We start from the raw sequence: 16681 nt of genomic DNA, 5'->3' as shown, positions 1-16681 counted from the left end.
TGTGCTGCGAAAGCGGGGCTGGAGCTGGCCCTGTGGCCTGGCATTCCTGACGTGTGTGTCTGTGTGTGTGTGTGTTTGTGTGTGTGTGTGTCTGTGTCTGTCTCTGTCTGTCTCTGTCTCTCTCTCCCCACCCCACCTCCACTGGGGGAGTCTGAATACATAGGCACTTACACTCCCCCTCGCCTTAAATACGGAGTTTCCAGGGCTTGGTGACTGCCTTCTCTTCAGGGTCACATTGAGTTCGAATGTGACCCAAGGTGCAGGAATCCTGCGATGGGGAAATAAAAGAATATACAGAATTGGGGTCAGGTCAGCTGCTCAGAGGCCAAAACCCCTACAACTGCTTTGGTTTTTGTGTGTATGTGTATGTATGTGCATTTTAGGCTTCTCCTGCCATGTTACAAGTTGTGCCCCCCCCACCAGGTGTTTGCTCTGTAGTTTCAGGGCACCAGAGCCTCTGCCTGCAGAGGTGTCTGCTCCCAGCAAGAACCAAAACCCACAATACCGAATCCAAAACAAAACAAGGGAGGAGAGGGAGGAAAAAAACCCTATTGAGTTCAGGCAAATAAGGTTGGGTCCCCAGATCCGATTACAAAGCAGCTTTGAATATGCAAGACAGCACACAAGACCAGTTAGTCCAGTTACAACAAACTATTGAGAGAGAGAGGGAGAGAGAGAGAGAGAGAGAAAGGGAAAGAGAGAGGGAGGGCGGGGGAGGAAGGAAAAGGCATGTTTAGGTCGTAATTTGTTAGTACAAGGAAAAGAATCCCACATAAAGCTGCCTCTTTTTTCCCCCTCCCTTTGCTGGCTTCACATGCAATTCACTTACCCTTTTCCAATTCGTTGACTATATAGGTTCTTTTATTAAAATCTTTTGGGTTTAGGAAGATCGCTGCGAGCAACACATTTTCTGTATTTTTCCCCCTTTATCTTAGAAGAGAGTTGGCAGGGGTTCTGTGGTTTGCAGTTACACAATATGTTATCATGTTTTTAATCACTAAATCATTGCAGTGGTTATAGATTTACAGTCTTGGGGTATTACAGAGAAGAGCAATGGCGGCTATATATATGCTTTTAAATTACACCAATGTAAACTGAGTGCAGCAGCTGTGAATATGGTCGGCAGACTTCAATGCCCCCCACCCCCAGCATCTTAGTTCTTTTTCCTTCTATGATTTTTTTTCCCCAATTCTCCGGCTTGCTTAAAATAAGCTGTTCCTCCTCTCCTGTGTCCTTGTCTCTTTCGGTCCTTCCACCAAAGAAAATGTTCATTTCAGAGCCTTAACCCCAGATAAGCTAGAATTCAAACTCTGGAAATACAACTTTGGATCAGAGAGTGTAATAATAAAGTGGATTTCCTAGGAAAGTCTCTTGGTTTCCATACTGACCTCCCGTCCAGGGATGGAGGGCTGCTTGCAGATCAGGGGCAGGGGGAGGAAGGAGGGAAGGGAAGGCGCTTGCCTGCCTGGAACCTCTACTGTCCTGTCACTGCGAGCCCACTTGCAGCCTCTGTTTTTCATATTATTATGTAACAGAATCCTTGGCAGCATTAAAAATTCAGTATTACAAGCTGATTGTAATGCTGCCTCATTAGACAGCACTGTCTGGCCTTGTATTAAGTGAAACACAGAGCATGGCTTTTAGATTATAAACACCAGTAAATATTAAGGACCAGCGGGGGGGGGGGGGCGGGCAGATAGTCAGCTGTGTTTTCGGCCCCTTCTGGGTTTGTATCCCTCNGGGGGGGGGGGGGCGGGCAGATAGTCAGCTGTGTTTTCGGCCCCTCTGGGTTTGTATCCCTCCCATCTTCTTCCCTCCATCCCCTTCCCCCCGCCCTCTGCCACAGTAACTGTTATCTGTTTTCTTGGGATGCTGATGTGTTGACCCTGGTGACATTTTAGGAGGGCTTTTTATAGAGTTATCGTGTGTACACAAAAGGTTTGGAAGTTTGTTTTGTTTTGATCTGCAATAAACAGGTCCTTCACTTTGCTGATGTCATTTCCGTTCATATTTGAGTTGTTTATTGTGCTTCTTCACAGGGCCCTCTCATCCCTACACTCACCTCCCTTTCCAGCCAGAGCCTGTGGCTGCCCGGGGAAGGGGGAACACACTCCTCAGCTGCCAGGTCTGGGTTCAGAGGCTGAGAGTTGCGTGTCACGGCCTCATCCTAGGGTTTGCCCGCTGGGGAAGATGTTCTGTCTTCCAGTCTGGTTGAACACTGCGACCACTTGCCTTGGTATTTGCATGGCACGCAGTGATTCGTCTCTGCCTCCTTTCTCTGAAGGCCCCCCCAACACTCTCCTTGTCTGTGTCTTTAATACATCATTATTTCCCCTTCCCCATGCACCCCCCACCCCCCAAAAACAGCCTTGTAATGATGACTTTGATTCGGTTGCATATCTGAACCTGGCATTAGCAACTTCACGCTGTGAAAAAAAAAAAAGAAACCATTTCCAGCCAGGCGATGCCCACAGCCGCCCCACCATCACCTTCCCATCCCTGTTCAGCATTTTTTTCCTGCTCTCTGCCTTTTCGTAGACATAAAGGCCATTCTGGTGTTACTAAAAATGACCACAATGTCCAGTGTCTCTTATTTCCATGTGATCTACATTGGGAATCCCCCCTCCTCCAAAAATAAAGAGGAGGGTGGGGAAAGGAAGGAGGGGAACACTGTAGGCTCTCAAGGCTTTCCTCTAATGGGATGATGGGTTTTAGGTTAAAAAAAATATTATTGTTTTGTTCTTTCAGGTTTAGAAATAATAGAGAGAAAGGGAAAAGCAGTCATTAGGAAGTTCACTGAGCTGCTTTCCAACTAAGACGGGTGAAAAATGAACCTGCATTGACACTTGGCTCCATGTGAAAGCCCCAGTAACCTCTCCCCCCTTCCGTGGCCCTGGCCTTTTGTTCCTGGAGAATGGAGCTAAGGTGCTTTTTCTCCCAGACCAAAGGCAGCAGGCAAGGAGTCCCCTTGTGCGCGCATCGCCTTTAGATGGCCTTCTCATGGTTATTGTCAGTGCAGACTCCCCCAAACAATTGCTCCAGGGAGACACAAAAGCAAAAACATTTGTCCTATTTTTTTAACCTCTTTGTTTTAGTTTTTTTTCCATCCATTCTTTAAATTTCACAGTTTCTATTTGTCTGCAGAGAGACAAACGGAACAGCATGAAGCACATTTTACCGTAGGCCTCACTGGCGATTGGAACAGCCTCAATAGAAATCCAAATTCTAAAACACTGGCTGACTTGGAGGATATGTGAAATTTCAGCTCGAGGCTCTTAAGTCAGATTAGCACAGATTTTTGAACAAAAATGCAACTAAAATGAGGAGATAAGAAAATGGGATCCCAGAGTCATCTGGGGGAAGTGTGAAATGGGCCATCTTTTGTTTATTTCTTAGAATCCTGCCCCAAGAAGTGGTCATTGGATGGGAAAGAATTGCAAACCCAAATGAAATTCTTCATTTACAAAAAAAAAAAAAAATCGGATCCCAGTTGTGCTCCTCGTAGATCGTTTAATTGATTGTTTTAATGCACGTGTAGGGGAACTGTTGGCACATACTGTGGAACTGATGCTGCGTTGAGATTTTTTTTTTTTAAAAAACAAGATTTATATAAAGAGGCCATGTCCCCTTCCCCTTTTCTTTCCTCTCCTGTTTCCTTTTTCCTTTCTTCTGCCTCCAGCCTGCTTCCCCTCTAAGAATTCAGTGGTGTCAGGCCAGTGCAAAGGGATGTGTCTGGAATCTACCCCTTCTTCCTGGCCCCAAACAAAGCATCCTTCTTCTGTGCTGTGTGGACCCTGATTGCGATGCTGTCCTTAAGCATCCGTCTGCCTTTTCATTAAAATTCTCAATTTCAAGGTTTAGAAACACAAATGTAAGAATCCCCCTGGGTATAAAAGTCTTGCATGGCAAATTCTCTTTGCCCTTTCAGGAATAATATTTTTGTCTAAAAGAAGAAGAAGAAGAAGAAGAAAAAAGGGAAGAGAACAAGCTCTTTACCTAATGTTTTAAAGTAGGTGTGAGGCAAGTTCTTTATTTTTGCCTTCTTAAAACGTGGGCTTTGTAACTTCAAATTAATTTGGAAAAGCTCTTTCCACTCACTGGTTTTTTAAAAAATGGTTTCTCACTTGTGTCTGTCTCAATGTGTGTCCTGACAGATTCGGGGTCTGAGCTGGGAAGGGTGGGTGAGTACGCTGGGTAACACTCTACCACTGACTCTTTGGGGGTAAAATCACTATATGGAATTAGCATTGTAGTGATAGATGGAGGCCTTGAGGTTTGTATCAGAAATGTGAATCAAAACATCTGTGTGTAGGCCTTGGCCCAGCAGCCTACAGTGGCTATGAAGGTGAGTGTGGGTTGTTCTGAGGAGAGCCTGCAGTCTGTCCAGTCCCCAGGAGGCCTGGCCACCCCTAAATATAACTGACTAGAAATGATGGGGTGAATTCAGGGCATGGAGTACAATTCAGCTCCAAATGTTTCCGTGTTTATTTCTGGGGTTTTATTTCATTTTATTTCATTTTATTTTTTGCTCTCTCTGGCATATTTCTTTGTCAAAGCCTCAAGGCTATTTAAGCACTAGTTTTAAAATCAATGCGTATGTATAATTTAATAAAAATAGGAGGATCTGGAAGAATACACAAATCCGCCTAAACCCAGTTGTGCTGTGAAAATAGAACCCAGGTTTAGCGAGAAATCAGAATGCTGACATTCACTGTATCTTAGCTCAGAGATCATATTTACCTTTGCTGAAGTGAAAGGATACAGCACTGGTGAGTGAGTCTGGATGTGGGGAGAGAGACAAGCTGGTTGGCTCGGTGGGGATCATTGTAATTTACCAGCCCGCTAAGCATTAGGAGGGCTGGCCTCTGTCTTGGAGAGTGGGTAAGGGGAGGAGTAGGGAAGGGGTTAGCATTCCCTGATTTATTTTTAAATATTTATCCTTTCGGCTGTTGCCAATTACGCTTTCCAGATGAGATGAGACTAGTTATGGAGAACTGGAAGGGAGGAATTGCCTTTTCTGAGAGTGGGTTTATTTGTCAACAGCGTTCAAGACAGGGCAGTGAGAGTGCCGGGCTGCCCCAGGCGGTGGGGTGATCTTCAGGCAGCTGCCCTCCGAGGAGCCAGGGCCTCCCAGTGTCGGAGGACGGGATTTGCAACATGTATTTCAGAGGAACTGTTGATTCCATTTGTACGTGCAAAAGTTGTAAATATCCTCCGAAGAGGTATTATTTTTGTTAATGATGAAACTTTTTAGTGGAGGGAACACCCCCAGCTTGTGCAATCCTTTATATTCATAATGGTACAGAGGCCGCAGACTGGCCTGTGGATTCCCTGTTAAATTTTTGTCTGTGGCTTGACCAGGCCTCGCCATGTAGGTAGCTGGTGCCAGATTAAGGGAAAGGAAAGGGACCTTAGTTCTACATGCCAGGCCTCTGAGGTGCAGGAGGCGGGTTGCAGCGTCTGCTTCTTGGGACACTGGCAATACCAGGACAGATCCCCTCAGGGCCTTCATCCCAGCACCTCCTCATCCTTCCTATTTTATAGCTGGTGTTTTTGGCTTTCTACCTTTTATTTCATTGAAGATATTTACCTGTAGACCCACAGGTCGATGTCACCGGATTGCAAGGTTGTCCCCTGTTAATAAAAGTTAAAACAAAGCAGGAAAATTAGATTTTCAGGGAGCAAAACATTTTCTGGTGGTCTGTAATTGATCTGATGGGCCAGGGGTTGCTGCTGCCAGGTGAGCAACGGGGCCGGGGCCTCGGCCCTCCCGAGGAGGTTTCTGGGGGCATCGCCTCTGGGTGGTGTGTTCCACATTGCTTGCGTTATTGCCAGCATTGTCATCTTTATGTATTATTCATAGTCATTTTTTCAATTAAATTATTAATTGGTTTTCTTTAAGGTGTTCTCAACTCATGTGGCTAATATAAATAATAGTGTGTTTTGAAAACACCACCTGTTCTTGGGCTTGAAGTCAGGCGGTCTGGAAACAGCTCCGCAGTGATCCTACTCTGCTTTATGAAATCATCTTCTACTTTCCTTTTTCTCTCCTCACTAACCCCCCCGCAATCCCCCTCACTCTCTCATGTGTGACAGAATTTGGCTTGTGCTTTCCTTTGTCCCTAATCGGACATGATTCCCTAGGGCAGTCTTTTCCCCCAGGGCCCTAGCTGGAAAAAAAAAATGGGGGGAGGGGTTTTCTGGACTAAAACAGAAAGAGGGGTTGTCTGTCTCCAACAAGTTAGGTATTTACATCAATTTGAACCCAAATTACATTGTGTAAAATGCCTTCTACATGGTGACATGATAGTTTTCATCAGCCAAGCATCCCTTTTCCTCCTGCACCAATGTGTGCTTAATGCTAATACGATTCCATACACACAGCTCTTCGCCTTGTGAGCTTATTATATTTCTAACACTTGCATGGTTCATTATTGTGCAGTCAGAAAGGACTCTCAAGGCTGTGAGGCCAGTCTGGGTGGGTGGCTTTCAGAAAGGGTAAAAGCAGGTGCCTTTCTGTGCTGAGAGAATCTGGAGTAAATTCAGACTGAGCTCGGGATTCTGGCAGGGAGGACAAGGGACTTCCGGTGAGATTTCTGTGGTGCTCCCTTTGCATATCAGAATGGAAAAGGTGAACCTGGGGAGATATAAAAGTGTCTGGCAGTTGCTGACCAACTGGGGTGGCCTCATGGAATCTGACCTGGGGGGTGGAATCTCCCTGTGAAGGGCATGATCCATGCCTGATCGGAACCTCCTTGGCTTTATAAAGCAAGTCCTGTTAAAGAGACTTAATTGCAAATTGAGATTGCTTTTCTCTTCTTTTCTTCCTTTTTCTCTCCTCTTCTCTCATTAAAAACTCGATCCTTAAACTCTCAATGGAGAGCAGGGGATGTTTTTGAAAGTTTCTGCAGCTGAAAAACAGAAGTGCTCTGTAAAGCAGTTAATAGGATGGGTGTGTGTTTCAAATAAATTCCTGTCCACATTGGCTAATGTGCCCATGCTAGAGTGGCCTGGCCGTGACGTGGATGGGGCCCGGAGACCGATGGCTCCGGTTCGAAGACCCCCGGCTCCTTTTTGTGGCGCAGGGCGCGTCCCTTTCTTCTCACCCGCCTCTAGGCCGGCTCCTGACTTTTGATGAGTGAGGGGTCAGCCCCTGGGGAGGGCCGGGCTTTGTTCCTACCGGGCGGGTTCCGGGGGAGGTGCAGGCCGAGCCTCTCAGGGCTCTCGTCCCCAGGCGCGCGGCCCGGCCTACCCGGAGGCCCGTGCCCGGAGCGAGGCCGAGTGCTGGGGCCTCGCATGCCGGCGTGTGTCCCCGTGTCCCTGCGGGCGCGGCCACTGCTGCTGCTGAGCACCCGGCCTGCGCTGGGCACGACTGTAGATGTCAGGCTTTGCCCGGGGAGCCGAGCGGTGGCGGGGCTGTGAGTTTCAAATTAACCTTCCGCTTTGTTGCTGTGTAATGTGGATCCCTGAAGGCCCCCCGCCCCACCCGCCCCCCTTCCCAGGGCGGTGAGCGCTGCAAACTGCGAGTGGAGCTTCATTTACATAAAGCGATTCCGGGAGAGCAGCCGAGCCAGCGGCGGGCAGGCCAGGGACAGGGACGCCAGCGTCGCGCCCCTTGGGTGAATCTCCGCTGTGCGCCTGGGGACCCTCCCTCACGGGGAGGGGCCACAGCCAGGCCGGGCCGCCACCATGAGTCCCCCTCCCCTGCCGGCGGCCCCCCTGCACCTAAGCAGAGCTACTTCGGAGCCCCGGGGGCAGCGGGAGGTGGGGAGAATGCCGCCTGGGGTGGGTAAGTTTGGGGCTCGGGTGCCGCTGGAATTTCCCATTGTCGCGCATGCCCCGGCCCCTGGACCTGCAAGTGCCTCCTCCCTCCGGAGGTGCGCGGAGCCTTTGTGTGCCAGGTGAGTGGAGCCTCCTCCCCCGCCGCCGGCTGCCCGCCCGGTTCGCGCAGCCAGCCTGGAGCTGCAGGCAGGTGCTGCGAGTCTTGGCTGAACTTCCCATTCTCTTGGGGCATGTGGGGGAAGGGCAGGCGGGATGCACTTGAACTGCTAGATCCAATTGGAACCTACCTAGGATGAGAGCCTCTACGTGCTGCTGGGCGCTGAGTAAAGCCCTTCCTCCTTCTCTCCCTTCCATTTTCTCCCCTCCCTCCTTCCTTATTTTGCTTTTGGATTAGTTCATGCTTTCTGAATACTTGCGATGCTGGTGCCATTTCAAAGTTTGGGTTCCTCCGTCTAAAAATGCATCCTTTTCAGTCCGAGAGAAGGCACTGGTCAGTTCAAATCAACGTGAAAAATGTGCTTGTTGTGGAGCAATTAAAGGGAGAGTCAGAGTTTTGGAGCTGGGAAGCACCTTTGCAGATCAGCTGGACCCCTCTCAAATTTTAGTTTGTTCTCACCCTGGAAAGAACCAGAGCAGCATTCATTTCCGCAGGGATGGGGGTGGTGGAGAGGGACAGCTGAGGCATTTGTCCTGTTACAGGAGCACAAGGAATGCCCAAGTTAGGTCCGCAGCAGGAAAGAAGTAATCATTGTAGGCAGAGGGAAAAGAACTTTCTGGAAAATGATCCTGTCTGCTTTGGACATACCTGAGCTATAATGATAGGGAAAATCCCTGGAGGGCAAAGATCATAGCTTTTGCCTGGGGTAGTATGAGTGCGTTGCTTGGCACGCGGCAGCCTGGGAGCAGGAGAATCCAGACGGGCCACCCCTCCCCCCACCCTTTATTTGTGTCATTTAACTGGCCTTGAAGACTCTAAAACCAGGGACAGATAACCTCAGAGAGGACACAGTTGGGCACAGGGAGAAGGCCTCTCCCGAAGACTGGGCCTTCTGGGTGGAATGCATTCAGGCAAAGCAAGGAAAACAAACAAACCTTGAAGGTAGATAGTGAGAAAGTTCCACATCATCTTATTTCGTCCCATGCTTTGAGAGCGTTGGAGACACATCACTAAATAAAGAGTATAATTTAAAGCTCGTGCTTGCCTGGGAACTGCATTTCTTTGCCATGGAGCAGCAGGTGTGAGTTTGTAGAGTTGGCCCCTCGAGTCCCCCTCATTCCTAAATTCAGGAGGTGTCAAACCTTCATGTTCTTTTAATGGCTGTGGTTTCTGGATAGCTTTCAAGGGGAAACCCTAAAAATCACAAGTTCCAGTAGGCTGGGCTGGAGAGGGAAGCGTGAGTCCTGGGGCTGAGATTGCATTTGAGAGGAAAACATACACCTTCTAAGGTAACCTGATCTAGAAAGGCCGAGGCCAGGAACATAGGTCTGTTCCTTGTTATCAGAACTGCCACCGGTGGCCTGAGATTCTGAAATCCTTTTCGAGTTACAAAACCCAAACACAAAAAGCAATTAGAGAACAGAGGTGGGGTGTGAGGGAAGTCAGGAGACTGCAATTCTAAATAATGTAAGAGTTTCAAGAATGGGGTCATTGGAGAGAGGTACATACCTGGATGTTTGCACACCTGTATTTGTGTGCTCATTCCACTTTGCAGAGACCCCATAAGGCCCCCCTTTCAGAGGGCATGTGGCTGTGAAGGCCAAAAGAAACTTTTTCCTCCCTCCCTTCCCTAAATTACAGGACTAAGGAGATTGTCTGCATTTTGTTTCCAGCCTGTTTTCAGGGAGCATGTAAGTGCCTCTCAGAATGGGCCAGGGTCACAGTTTGCTCTTTTATTTAATTACACAAGTGTTATTTAACAACATGGGGCAGATGCAGAAGCAAGCACTTTTACACTTTAGAAACAGTTCTTTTGGAATCACAAGGAATTAAGTGGCTTGAAGACCTACTGTCTTTATGACATGGATCGCCTCCCTTCCCCAGTTCTCTTTTGAAATGGCTGTACTTTTCTGTGGGATAAAGCTACTGTTTTCCAGCTCTCCTGAAAACAGTTTTGATTGACAGGGAACTATTGAGAAGCCCTTGCTCACTCTTCCAAAATAAAAAAAATCTGAGCTGCTTCCCCAACCACCTGAAACTTTAATTTTGGTTTCTTCCCTTCCGTCTTTTATTTGCACAAATGAACACTCAGGCCGGGTGGAAAGGACCCAAATAAAACAGTGCTCTCAGCAGGCCTCAGTTCGGCTCCTCCCAACAGGACTGTGAAGTGCCTTCCTTCTTGCTGCTTTGGGAATGGATTTAACTGCCATATAAACTTGGTGCCAATTGGACTGCCCAGTGGCAAGGAGCTAAAATAAGCGAGATTTCAGTTTTCATCATTATGATTTTAAATGATGATTACTAGATACTTCCAGGACAGGCCTGGCTCACCTTGGGTGACCCAAAGGTTGTTAGTTCATTGGAACAATATACTAGCAAAATATTTTCTGGGGCCAGTGATGATTTTGCTAGGTCCCTTTAGTGCTGGTCACGAGAGGTGTCCAGGGTGCATGTCCTTATTGTCACCGTGTGCTATCGTTCTTTTCAGACATTGGATATTTTTTTTCTTCTAGAGTGTTAGTGTGAAAAATATTCAAGGCCCAAAGCAGACCCTTACCTAAGAATTTTTTTTTTTTGCTGAGTTGCAGTAGTTTTATACTCAAAAGTAAATATTTAAGTGACCAGCATTTTAAAAATGTAGGAAATTACTGGAAGGGAAAGAAAGCTAAGCCCTTAACCTGAGGGGCTTAGCTTCCTCTTGTAGGGGAGGCAGCCATGATTCTGCCTGAAGAAGCTTGCAGGCTCCGTCTGACTCACGCCAGCATTACAGGGATAATGCACCTGACGTCCAGCATCAGTAACCTCAAGAAATACAGTATGTGCTGTGGTTTGTACTTTCACTCGTTATTAAAATGGTTGCTCGCTCTTAGCCTGGCCTATTTCTGTAGTGCTGGGGCCTGTTGGCCGCCTCTGGTCCCCAAGGCTGGTGCAATTAACCAAGGTGGGGGCGTTACTGTGAAAACCCAACAGGAAAGCAGATTCCGTTTCAGTGTACTTCACAGGGGCCTCCACATTCGCTGGTATGAGAATTTGATTGTAACGGTGATTGTTAGAGATCACAGCTCAGAATCCTCCTCCTCTGTGTGGGTTAGAAACTGTGGTCAGGGGCAAAGGGGACCCAGTTTTACTAGAATACAGAAAAGGGAATTCCTCTGCAAGAGCTGATCTCAGTCAGATATTCAAAGGTGCCTGTTCTGTCCAAAGCACAGTCTTGAGTCCTCAGGCTGCTCGGATTGAGAAACACACATACACACACACACAGAAGCTGAAATTGAGTCAATCTGCCCCGAGGGAGAGACTGAAGCGGCAATCTTGGCTCATTGGCAAGCCAGACTCCAAGTCCAGATTGAGGAGAAAAACTACAAAATCAACAACTGTCAACATTCTTTTCTATATGATTTAAAGTTGGCCGCCAGATTGTTCTCTTTGAACATGTGAGGAGTGACAATCAGATGTTAGAGCACCCCCCCACCTCCCCTGCTAATGTGGTAAATGACTTCTTTATGGGTAGAAACGGGGCGGGGGGGGGGGGTAAGCCGACAACTGCATTGCGCCAGGGCTTCAGAAGCACAGAGACAACTTGAATGTTTTCTTCTGGTTTCCACTCTTTGGGGCAGGGGATAAGATGCTGAGGACAAGGCTTTGCATGGTCCAGCAGTGACAGCTGTGTTTCTAGAAAGTTCTTTGTCCAAGGAAGGTGTCTTCACTTCTCAGTTGTTACTTTTAAAGGTGATTTCCCTCCCCCTGTCCCCCAGATATTTCTCTCTTCCTTGTAATTCCCGGGGTTTTTTTCTTTTTTAGGGACAAAGGCATGAAATAAAAGTGGGGTAAGAGACAGAAAGTTTGCTAGGTGGCAAATTTGGCTCCATTTTAGAGAAAGACTTCTGTTTTGTTGGTTTGAACCGCAGACAGGGCCTCTTAGCGAAATGCTTGGGTTAATCTGCCTTTAGGGTGAGCCCTTCTCCCATCCCACGGGAGGGTCACAGTGAGTCTTGCCAACACAAGGATTAATGCCTGGGGGTTTTGGTGTGCACCCCTCCGGAGAGGCTTCATCTGGGCCTCTTGTGTCCTGGAGGAGTGGGGGAGGGAAGGTCTACGGTGGCAGCTGCTCCATCTTTAAATTCTGTGCCACCTCCAAGGTTTTTCCATCTTCTTCTCTCCCTGTTGTTGGTCTGAGGCGTCCATGGAAGGAGTGGGGTGGGCTAGACCTGTGCTCCCCGCCTGTCCTTGTTCCCGCTGCGCTGGTTTGGGACCGAGTGGAGCCCCTGCTGCCGCCAGCTCCTCGAGAAGGTGGGGAAGCACCGACCCTTCTCCCCTTCTATTCTGCTAATCACATAATGGTCTTAAAGGCTTTCTTAAATGATTATCTCGTCTTTAATTTTAAGTGGGTCTTTTTGCAGCAACAGTTGGGAGTTTATGGAATATCTTTAGTCATCTGCAGGGAACTCTGAACTGGGAAAACTGGCTCCTTTGGACTCTGGAAAGACGATGGAATTTTCATCTGCTGCTGATTTCACGCATTGCCCTGAAAGTGATTCCGGCCGCAGACCTTTGATCTGGGAGTGAGGCTTTCCCTGGCTTGCGTGTTTCTGGAGACAGGAGGCGGTGGCTGCTCACACCTCCTTCTCTCCCTCCCGTCCCCGCCTCCTTGTGTGAGCTGGGGGGTGTTAGTGAAAGAAGGGCTGAGGCTGAGAGCTTACCTGGTTAAGCAGGATGGAAGCTTGTAGAGGGGAGGGGGGCGGCAGTGTGTGGATTTCCTAATGGGTAAGAAGGGCTGATTTACTTGGGGGCCTTTGGGGGTCAGCTAAAGAGCAGTTTTGTGCGTTTCTTAATTTCTTAGTGGTGGTGCCCAATTTTATCTGGGAATGTGACTGGAGAAAAATTCTTCTGAGTCCAGTCTGTTGGTTGAGCTAGATTTTGAATGAAGACTGTGCCTGGGTCCCTCTCTGCCGAGGTTCTGCATTTCAGTATTAAAATCCCAGTTCACAGGGGGCTGTCTGTCTGTCTTCTCACTTGAGTCTCCTTATTGGAGAGGCTGGAGTCCCCTGAGCTGAGTGAAAAGAGCAAGGGGCTTAATTCGACATTTGATTTCAGCCCTGCAGCCCCCCCAAAGTCATGTAAGTGCCTGTTCAATTACGGAAGTCTCCCTTCTGTGTATAAAAAGCTCTTTATAAAAGAGTTTAAACTCCTGTAAGTCTATAAAAAGTATGTATGTGTAGATGTGAACTTATTTGCTTCTATGACTTCTGGTCGCTGAGTAGCCTATTTTGGACAACTTTTCCTTTTTCTGACATCTTTGTCCAGTGAAAATGTGCTGAAGAATACGTTTGTGCCTTTTTTCTCCTCAGCAGCTTTTCCCTTGTTTTTTTTTTTCTTTTTTAAAAAACAGTTTCTCTTAACTGCTCAAGAAACAATGCAAGCCTCTTCCACCATTTCAGGCCCTGCCTTTTAAAATGCTCTTTGGCTCAGGGCCTTGGCTCTAGTGCCCATTCGGCTAGTCGGGGGAGTGGTTTCTGCCTTTCTGGTCACAGCTCCCTCCCCACCTCTCCGCAGATCTTCTGTCTCATTGCTAAAGCCACAAGTCAACTTTTGGGCACTTAAAGGAAGAGGCCCGTGGACTCAGTTTGGATCAGGAGGTTGATGTCACCGGAAAAGCAACTGCTTATCTGAGGCCATCTCTCAGATGGTCTCGCTTTTATAAGTGGGCATTGAAGACCGTCAGTCTGTGAACCCGGCAATTTTAACACGTGCTGCCTGGGTCCGTCTGGCTCACTTTAAAATGTAGTTCAGGTAAAGCAGGGCAGAAGTGAAAATGATAGAGGTCCCCCCACTTTTTCAGAGGATGGGGTTGAAGCAGATTTTTCCTTCAATGGATATGAAACCCAGACAGAGGTATCTTTGGGAAAAGCTAGGAACTTTGACACGTTTTGGAAAAGGACCGTTAATTTACGGGTTCTGGACGAATCTGTAACAGTCGTCCAGACAGCAGAGAAACCGGCTGGTAGAGGAAAGCCTAGTGTAGATTTCCAAGTGTCTAATTGGAGGGAGGTACAGTCCTACTCATTGGTTGAAGGAGTGAGAGAAATTACCAAATAAAACAGGTTAGGGTCCCATTCAGAATCAAATGCCCCGATGAGTCAGCCCTGGAAATGGGGGCCCTGTGGTTCACACTCACTTTCCTGGTAGAGGCTGGGAGGAATCAAACGAGCCTGCTGTTGGACAGTGGCTTCTGCTCTTCGCCCCACTTTCGCCTGAATCTGTCTGCTGGGGTCATGGGCGTGAGGCCCAGCTGTACTCCAGCCTAGCTGTGGGACTGTGGGCCAGTCATGGAACCTCCCTGAGCCTTACTTCCTTTATCTGTAAAATGGGCGTGATAGACACCTAGGATTCATAGTGGGGATCCAATGAAATGGAAAACAAGTCTTCCTAGTGCTGATAGCATATTGAGTCACCTCTCCACAAAGGTGGTCTCCATCCCCTTCCCCTTTTCCTTTGTGTTTCTTTTATTGCTGGTGATGGACTCTGGTACCTGTTGTTTCCCAACACCCTGGAGGGAAGAAACTAAAAGGTCCAGCATTTCTTTGGCTCTTCCCTTACAGGCCGGGAAGGAAGCCAACTCTTCTTGACATCGTGCAACTGAGTTCAGGAGTGAAAGGGTCTGAAATAGACAGTGTCACTGTCCTCCCCAGCCCTCCTCCCCTCACGTGCCCCCACCTGCCCCACCCTCTTCACCCCCCCCCCCCAGCTGGCAGGCAGCCCTCTAAGTGAGCAGCCCCCTCAATGACCCACCTAGAGAGGCCTTCCCAGGCTGGCTTGTATATGCTAATAGGCCTGACTTGTCCTGGCTTGTTTGTAGTGATTTGTGGAGGCATTTATATGCAAATACTATCAACTTGCTGAGTTAATTATCATGTGCCCTCCCCGCCCCCCTCCCTTCCTGCACTGCCTCCCAGCCTGGCTCTGCGAAAGGGGCTGTTCCCATTCATCTCTGTGCTCTTCCTGTCTTCGCCTCCTCCAGCCGTTGCCCTGTTCCCTTCCTGCCCCTGCAGGCCCAATCACAGTTCCTCCGCTGCTGCTCTGTCACCCGTCACAGGAACCTGTGCGGTCAGGGGTGGGGAACTGGGCAGGCCAATGGCTGCCCAATTCTAATTCTCCGTGAGAGGCGTCACTCTGTGTACAGGGGGTTCTGGCTCACTGTGCTCTGAGCTTTAAACCTTTTTTTTTTCCCCCTGCTAGCTTGAAAAACCAGACCTGTCCAGACCCATCAACCCTTGACACTCAGTCCTCAGTCTGGTGAGAAACTGAATAGAGCTTTAACATGTTCATTATTATTATTTTTATTTGCTCACACTGCTTATTTTATACTTTAAAAACAGGATTATGTTTTTATTGTATGTTTCCATTACCATTTGTCCCCCTTATACCCCACTGTTTATCCCACTAAAACTTGCTACCCCTGGAACCTGCAGAGAAGCCGTTTTGTAGAGAGATGCCCCTTCAGCCCTCTGCCCCTGGAAATCTGAGCCCCGAAAGTGTGCTTGCTTGGGCCTCTGATCCAGTCCCTTCCTGGCTATGTCCGGGCGCTGCTGACATGTTGGGCCCGATAATTCTCTTTTAGTGGAGGGGGTCGTCTTGTGCACCTGTGGATGTCAGGCAGCATCCTATCCGCCAGACGGTCTGCACTGGGTGCTAGGAGCACCCCGCACCCTGCCGTGACAGTCCGAACAAAGTCCTGGGAATTGCCCACTCTCCGCCCGAGAGGCAGAATGGGCCCCAGGGGGGAATCACTGGGGTGGAGATTGCATTTGCTCCTCTTGACCATGAGGACGTGAGATTCTTGCCTCCTCTCTAAAGTTAGACACACTTGGTGAGCACCCTCTGATTTTGTGATTTGACCTAGTTGACATCAGGTACTGCCATTTGCTTAATTTGATGGCCTTTTTAGCATTTAAAAATTAAGCATTTCCTTTTAGGGTATGGCAGGGGCCTTGCGTTAGGGGCTTGCGTTTGAGGCTGTGACATTGTCATCTTCTAGAGCACCACCCAGGAGAAATCGAACTCGAGCCCCATGTGTAATTGCATGTTTTCTAGTGGTCCTTTTAGCCATGTGTAAGAAGGAATAAGTGGAGTGAAGTTTAACATATATTTTGTGCAGCCCGCACCATCGCCCTGACTGTCCTGTAGCTACATTTCCAGTGCGTGGGGACCATTGTGGCTGGTGGTTCCCATGTTGGAGAGTTCATCAGTACCTGGCTCTTTAAAACCGTTTTCTACAGGCACTGAGTCTGGGAGAAAGTTTTTCCTTCTCTCTTAAAGAAAAAACAACAACAACGGGCTTTGTGTTTATTTTCTGGAAAGTAAGGCCTTGGGTGCACAGCTGCAGCGTGGAGCAGCGAGGCGGAGGGAGCTGGGTCTCTAGTCTCTGCGGAAGCTCTGCCAGCCTCTGCGGGGGAGGCCCTCTGGGCAGCACCCTGGGCTCCGGCTGGCAGGGGGGTAAATATGCCCAGGGCTCGGTGTACTCTCACACCGCAAAGACTAATGGTTTGGGTTAATTTTGTGTACAAGGTCCCTTTTGTTGGAGAAGGGGGTGAAAGTCCGCAGCTGTGACCGGAAACAGGGGAAGGGCCTACCAGGATGACCTTGTTTTGGAAAATCTAAATGGACCACTAATGGCAGAGATCTAAGACGGCTGATGCCTGCGTGTGTTTGGGCCTGAAGATAAGGTGAAGAGTATTTTAGAAG

The 16681-nt window shown here is 48.4% G+C and overlaps 1 protein-coding gene across 1 annotated transcript in view; it reads left to right on the top strand.

Moving 5' to 3' along the window:
• The first annotated feature begins 7010 nt into the window (after nucleotides 1–7010).
• Nucleotides 7011–16681, top strand: part of ZFHX3 (zinc finger homeobox 3) — a 234745-nt gene continuing 225074 nt past the window's right edge. The window contains exon 1 of the mRNA XM_037063746.1: nucleotides 7011–7901. The gene's annotated coding sequence lies outside the window, so the exon portion shown is untranslated. The remainder of the gene's footprint in view (nucleotides 7902–16681) is intronic.

This window comes from Sturnira hondurensis, unplaced genomic scaffold (genome assembly GCF_014824575.4).
Source record: "Sturnira hondurensis isolate 20B ecotype Veracruz unplaced genomic scaffold, ASM1482457v3 Scaffold0014745, whole genome shotgun sequence".
NCBI lineage: Eukaryota > Metazoa > Chordata > Mammalia > Chiroptera > Phyllostomidae > Sturnira > Sturnira hondurensis.
The sequence above is the reverse complement of the archived record's forward strand: the minus strand, read 5'-3'. Positions and strand labels throughout refer to the sequence as shown.